The sequence below is a fragment of the Triticum dicoccoides genome, chromosome 2B, assembly GCF_002162155.2.
Source record: "Triticum dicoccoides isolate Atlit2015 ecotype Zavitan chromosome 2B, WEW_v2.0, whole genome shotgun sequence".
Taxonomy (NCBI): Eukaryota; Viridiplantae; Streptophyta; class Magnoliopsida; order Poales; family Poaceae; genus Triticum; species Triticum dicoccoides.
In genome coordinates, this window is record NC_041383.1 from 415,649,372 (window position 1) to 415,656,949 (window position 7,578).

Genomic DNA, 7,578 nt, shown 5'->3' on the forward strand with positions numbered 1-7,578 from the left:
CCTCTAGTCGATACTAGCACTTTCAATTGGTATCAGAGCAAGGTACTCCCTTGTTCTATGTGATTCGGTTTAACCACCTGGAGTTTTAGCTATGTCGACTGCAGGGATAATCAAAGTCTGCTTGTCCCGTTTTCGATGGAACTGAATATCCCTACTGGAAGAATAAGATGTGTATGCATCTTGAAGCCATTGATGTTGACCTTTGGTATGTCGTCAAGAACGGCGTTCCCAAAACTGGTGAAGGTGTCACCCTGCTGATGTCAAGAAGTTCATTCAACTGGACTCTACTGCCAAGAACATTATCTGTGGTCATCTGACTAAAGGACAGTATGGCCATGTGAGTGCTCTGGAAACGTCAAAGCTAGTCTGGGACTGGCTATCCAAGGTCAACGAAGGCGTCTCAACCCAGAGAGATCAAAGGATCAGTGTTCTTCGCAACCTCTTCAACCGCTTCAAGAGAAACGACAATGAAAATGTCCAGCTCACATTCGATTGCCTCACTGACATCACAAATGAGCTTCAAGCTCTTGGCGCAACTAAGATTTTTTTTGACTGTGAACTGTGGGGAAAACCCCCACAGCATATCAAAACTTTATTAAAGCCAGACAACAGTTACAACAACCTGATTACAAGAGGTAACCGAAAGGAGAGGAGAAAAACAAAATAAAATAAAGAAAAGGCTAAAACTTAAGGTGGCAAGAAAGAAATGCACTTGAGTAACTCATCCTTGTATCCAGATTTGATTCGATGCTGCATCAGAGTAATATCATGCCTGAAAGCTCCTCTCCATTTGTTGAAACTTGCCCTCTCACCTCTGAACACTTTGGCATTTCTGATGATCCAGATATTCCAGCAGGCAATAAAGAATACTTCATTGAAAAGGGGCTTATCAAAACTTCTCCTTGCCTGGATGACTAGGTCAGACATTGAAGTTCCAGCCGACCAATCGATCTGCAAATAATTCCAAACTCTGACACTGAAATTGCAGTTGAAGAAGAGATGGTCTCTGGTTTCTCTCACTTGAAGGGGGCATAGCCTACAAGTAGCACCATCATCCATGTGCCAGTGCCTTCTATCAACCATATCTTTAGTGTCGAGTCTATCCATGATGAGCACCCATGCAAAAACCTTGATCTTGATAGTGCAAGAGGATTTCCAGATCCAGCACAGCAAGTGGTTGAATGTTTCATTCTGAAAAACATGACCATAGAACAGCTTAGGTTTGTAAACCTTTGAAGAGCCCTGCCAGAACCATAAATCCTTACAAGCGTCATCTCTTGTATGGGAGACCAACATATTTCTTATCAAGTTTAGCTCATCAAAAGCTTGAGCAGACAAAGGTAGGTGAAAGTGTTGGTACAAGTCTATTGAATTGAAGATGGCCTTAACAGAAATCCATGGATCCTTGGCAAAAGAGAATAATCTTGGGAATCTAGACTGCAAGCTAGAAACTTCATTGCCAAGATTCCAGTTATCAGACCAAAAGAGAGCAGTGTCCCCAGCATTGACCTGCACCCAGGAGCAGTCCCTAAAATTCTGCAAGACCTTACAAATATCCTTCCACCAAAAAGAGCCACAAGAAGTTGTTCCCTGGGGCATGCCATCATGATAATATGAGTCCGAAATTAAGGACACCCAAGGTAGGTCTTTCCTGTTGAGAAAGTTACTAGCATGCTTGAGAAGCAAAGCCACGTTTTGAACACCCAGGTTCAAAATACCAAGACCACCCTTGTTTTTTGGTCTACAAATCAAATCCCAAGCAGCAAGAGATGGAGCAGGCTCCTCCCTATTTTTTCTCCATAGACATTGCCTTTGAATTCTTTCCAACTGCTTGAGGATTCCAGCAGGAACAGCCAGGCTGCCCATAAAGAAGATTGGCATGGAAGACAAGGCAGAATTTAAGAACTGCAGCCTCTCACCTTGATTAAGGAAGGAGGAGCTGGCAGTCATTCTCCTCTCCATACAATCCACAAGAGGCATAAAGTCCACCATCTTTGGCCTTGTAGTACCCACAGGCAGACCAAGGTAAGTAAAAGGCATCTTTCCAATTTGGCATCCAAAAGCAGAAGCAAGCTCAGTCATGACTGCATTTTCAACATTTATAGGAATGATAAAAGATTTATGGTAGTTGACATCAAGACCTGTGGACTGAGAGAACACCAATAGCATATCCTTCAATGCTAGAAGTTGTTGCCTATCAGCAGGGAGGATGATCAGAGTATCATCGGCATATTGAATGATAGGGTAGTCTTGGTCATGGCAGGGAATAGGTAGCTTTAGGATCCCCTTGCTGAACATATCATTGATCACTGTTTGCAGAAGATCAGCAGCTATCACAAAGAGAAGAGGAGAAACAGGGCCCCCCTGTCTAACTCCTTTTTTGCAAACAAACTTCCTCCCAGGCACACCATTCAAAAGGACAGAAGAAGTACCAGTGGCAAGTAACTGCTTCATCCATAGTATCCACTTTCCATTAAAACCTTTGTGCCTTAGGATTTGGAAGATAGCTTCATGCTCAACAGAGTCAAAAGCCTTCTCAAAGTCCAATTTGAGGATCACAATTGGCCTCTTTGACTGATGGCATTGATGCAGATACTCAAAGGTCCAACCAATGCAGTCCTGAATTGTTCTGCTCTTAATGAAACCATACTGATTCTTATGAATGCATTTCATAATTATCCTCTGAAACCTATTGGCAGCCATCTTAGAAAGGAACTTCAGACCCATGCTTGTTAGAGAAATAGGCCTATAATCACCCACTTCCTCCGGTGATAGTTTGTTGGGTATCAGAGTAATGAAAGAACTATTAATGTTGTCCAGCACTGCAGTCCCCTCATGAAAAGCATGAGCCAGATCATAGAAATCAGCTGATATGATGTGCCAGCACCTCTTGAAGAATAGACCATTAAAACTATTAGGTCCAGGTGCTTTATCCACAGGCATGTGCTTGACCACATCATCCATTTCCTCTTTTTCAAAAGGCTTAGTAAGCATATCCAGGCCATCCACTGGAATTATTAGAGATGCTAAATCAAAACCCATTGCAATCCCTCTAGAAGTGCCCATTCTGTTCTTGAAGCAGCTCCAAATAATTCCAGCCATTTGATCATGGTCAGAGACCACAGAGCCATCAGGTAATTTAAGACTAGCAATTGAATTTCTCCTGTGCCTCTCAGTGGCCATGGCATGAAAAAACTTGGTGTTCTCACCCCCAACCTTAATATACCTGATAGTGCATCTCTTTTTCCAGTACATGCAGTGCAGGTGCAAAAGCTTTTCCAAATGGACCTTCACAATTTTCCTGAAATTGAACTCCTGTCTAAACAAGGGCCTCCATTCCTCCAGCTCATCTAAAAGGAAGACCACCTGATTACACTTGCTAATCAACAATTTTAACTTGGAAACATTCATTTGCCATCTCTTAAGGCACATTCTTAGATGCTTAAACTTGTCAGCAATCTTAGCAGTAATGTGAGTCTTCCTAGATGGGGTTAGCCAAGATGATTCCACACACTCCATAAAGCCCTCTAGTTCCAACCAATAGTTTTCAAACCTAAAGAGATTTGATTTAGGTATGGTTGTCTTGATTGATACTAAACAAGGGATATGGTCAGAGGCAGTCCTGGCCAGAGGCAATACTTCAGTCATTGGATAGTCAGTGATCCAATCTACTAAGGTGAAGAACCAGTCTAACTGCTCCAGAAGAGGGATGTCCTGCATATTGGACCAAGTGTATGATCTACCTTTAATTGGCAATTCAAGAAGTCCCAAATGTCCAATAACCTCATTGAAGATGAACATATCATTTATGTCCCCACCAGGTAAGTTTCTATTGTCCACTGACCTAAGGAAATTGAAGTCACCAAGCAATAACCAGTGCTCATCAATAGGGATACAGAGATTATATAGCCAGTTTATAAAATTGTCCCTTGCTTCCCCCTGACAAGGACCATATACAACAACCAAGGTCCAACTTTCATTATTCTGCCTGGAGGTAAACTTAATCACAACAGCAAATTGCTGAACTTCAATTAGATTTCCAATAAAAACATTTGAATTCCAAACCACAAGAATACCACCAGAAGCCCCTATTGAAGGGGAGCAAGCAAAAGAGTCAAATCTCTTAGGGCAGAAACTTTTGATTGATCTGGAATCGAAAGATGAGCATTTAGTTTCTCGCAAGCAGGCTATAGAGCATTGACATTCCTCAATTTTTTGTCTGACAGCTCGCTGCCTAGCTTCAGAGTTCAAACCTCTAACATTCCAGCACAGCACATTCCAGTTTCTACATGAATTACTCATTAAAACATATACTAGGCAGCATAACCCATATGACACACAATGTCACATGTCCAAAATAACAGAACAAAGTCTGACCCACCACACAGACATAAGAAAGTTCATGACATAACTGACATACATAAAGCATAAAAGCGGCAATCTTAGGGGCCTGCCACACCCAAAAGTCCAGGAGCAGGCTAAACATCAGGATCGACGGAGGCAGAAGCAGGTGGGTCCACCATAAGTGCATCCACAGAGAGGAGAGTGGCATCAATTTCCAACTCTCTCCCTATTTCCTGAAGCCGCGCAATCGGAGTCGCCAGGGGGATTTCTTCAGAAGCCTGCTCTTCAGACTCATGGGCCGTGAAGGGCCTCGCTCTGGGCTTCTTCTTCTTGGGCTGTATAGCAAGCTCATGGAAAACAGGCTTGAAACCGTCCCGCTTAACAAAACTCCTAGTGCAACGTCTGACTGCCGTATCAACAATTGGTGTTGGCGCCAAAGGTTGTCGTGGCCTTCTCGCAGTCACCACAGACACAGGAGGAACCACCTGATCAGGTGCAGAGTCAACAAACAAAGCTCTAGCGACTGGCCTGGCCACTTCCTGGTCCTTCCAAGTGAGACGAGGCAGATCCAGATCAGAGAAAGCGAAATCCCAGCTTCGCTTAGACAGAACAACAGGCGATAGAGGCTGCATTGAAACTGGCTTGGGGACAGAGAACACTATAGGAGCTTGTAGCAGACTTTCAAAAAATCTTCTCCAAATCATGTCAGGAGGTAGAGGAGGCCCATAGGGCACATCAGGCATAACCAATTCCTCCCTAATCACAGGAGGCTGATAGACCACAATGGCCCAATGATCAGGAGCAAACTCCTCATTGAATGGAGGAGTAACAGGAGCCTCAGGCTTCTCATCATCAAGAACTACAACAGGTGGCACATGGGCATCAGCAGCAGAGCTTGGCTGTGCAGATAAATCTACCACCATGGACTCCTGGTCCTGCACAGGATCAGGGGCTACATTGTCATCCCAGTTCCCCCAGTTATCATCAGCTATCTCATTGACCACAGGTGCTGGTGGCACTGCATTCCATCCCAAAGCAGGAAAAGCAGGTAAGTTGAAAGGGGGCATCTCAGGGAATGGAACACCAGGCACCGGGTGCGGATTGCCATTGATGGGCATCCAATCCTCATCTTGAGGCATCTGCTCGGCAAAGTTTGCCCCTAAGATATATAGGCGAGCAGTCCAAGAAACTCTTGCACCTCCATAGGGTGCAAAATCCATAAACACCACATCACGTGGCACCAGAATGTCTTCAGGGAAGGAAGCAAACACCAGAGACCTGACCAAGTAAGGATCCTCGCTAACCCAATGATGAAACTTGCCAAAAGTGTTGACAGCAGCCCTGATACACTCTGTATTGCGAAGATCCAAAGGAATGCCCAGGAACATGAGAAGGCCCTGACGGAAACCCTGAACGCCGCGGAAATTTTCTCCCTCGTCATGCTTCATAAAGCGCACAAAGCGATCATTGCCCAGTGGCTGCGGCGGGAGCTGCAGCAAATGGAAACGTATAGTAGCATCACGAAGCTCAAAAAGCCCCATAGAGCGAATCCATGGCTGAGCCGATCTGACTAAAACTCCATGCTCATGCAACCACTGAACTACAGCCTCTCTAGCAGCACCTATCTCATCTGGCTGGGGGATAGGCATTACCTCAGCAAGCATAAACTCCTCATGGCGGCGCACAATTGGGGTATGCGGCGAAACGATGGTTCTTGGAAGGCGATCTTCACCACCGTCGATGACATGGTGGCCCGCGGGGACGTAAAGCTGAGGATCCAGATGAAAGTTCGCCATCGGAACCGAGGGCTCGGCCTCGAACGACGGCGAGTGCAACAGCGGAGGAGGGGTTTCAGGCGGCGAGGCAGAGGGAGTCTTGGGGCCAGGGCTGATGGAACTGGACGAGGGAGTTAATGCGGAATTGGAAGGGAGGTCCAAGTTTGGTAAAAGCGTTGTCAGAGAGATATTCTCGCAGCGCGCCTCGGAAGTCGTAGCGTTAGTGGATTTGGGTTGCCAAACAAGCCCCAAAACCTGTGCAAATTTGTTGCAATCCTTCCTGATGTGACCCGTCTTAAGGCAGGAGATGCACCACAACTTGGACGTGCAAGAGGCCGCAAAGTGTCCCTTCCTCAAACACTTTTGACACGTGAGAACCTCATCAACCATATTAGAAATTAAATCCTCAAAATCATCCCTGGCTTGCTGAGAAGAAGGAATATCCAAATTATCCACAGAAGAAGCCGGGCCAGCCCTGTCAGACCCAACGGAGAGCAGCCCATGGCCCGTGGCACGTGTTGGCACGTCCACATTCAAAGTACCCGAATTCCCGCCCGAGATAGACGGCGAGCGATCAGATAACGGCAGGAGATCTTGAACCGTACCAAACAAGATAGACGGCCTCGTCGACGTCCACCGGAGGCTCACCGGCGGCGCGGGATGGATGACAACTCTCTCATGTGGCAGGATAGAATAACCAGCGTCTTCAGTAGTTTGAATACAATTTTCCGTAGCCGGATACCGATAACCTCGACAAGCATTATAATTTTGAAAGACCACAAATGATAATTTCTTGCCAACAGAATTTGAGGATTTGAATGAAGATTTTGATGGCCTAGAATGCATGGCTAGAACCCCAAGAGCTGCACGCCGCTTAGAAGGACTAACGAGGATCCACTCAGCATCACATTCCAAATTCCAGATCCTAAACTCACGACTCCAATTCGGGCCCCCATTACTCCAAAGATGAAAGTAACATTTGAAATGATCACAAGCAAAAGATCGAAGACTAATAATGATCATGGCAACAGCCTTGCAAGATACCTGAAAGCCAAATACCTTATCCTTGATCAAGAAAACCATAAGATCAATACCCGAGCTACCAATTGCCGCCTCAAGAGCTGCCGCCACCGAATCTTCATTCAAACGGAAGGAGTGACGTCCAAACGAAACCACCATGGTAAAGATCTCCGAGTCCTCCATGGGATGCACCGAAAAGCCCGTAGATTGAAAAACCTTCTCAGCAAAAACCAAACCCTTGGAGAAGTCCAAGCCAAGGGTGGAACCATTATTGGAACCCATGAAAGATGGGTATGAACGAGTAGATTTCAAGACACCGGAGAGATCTAATGGAGAGAAACTATAATTTGGTGGCTAGGGGTGGAGATCGCCGGAGGTGGTGGAGATCGCCGTGGAGGGGGTGGGGGTGGGAGGGGGAGCCATCCCGGTTTAATTCCTT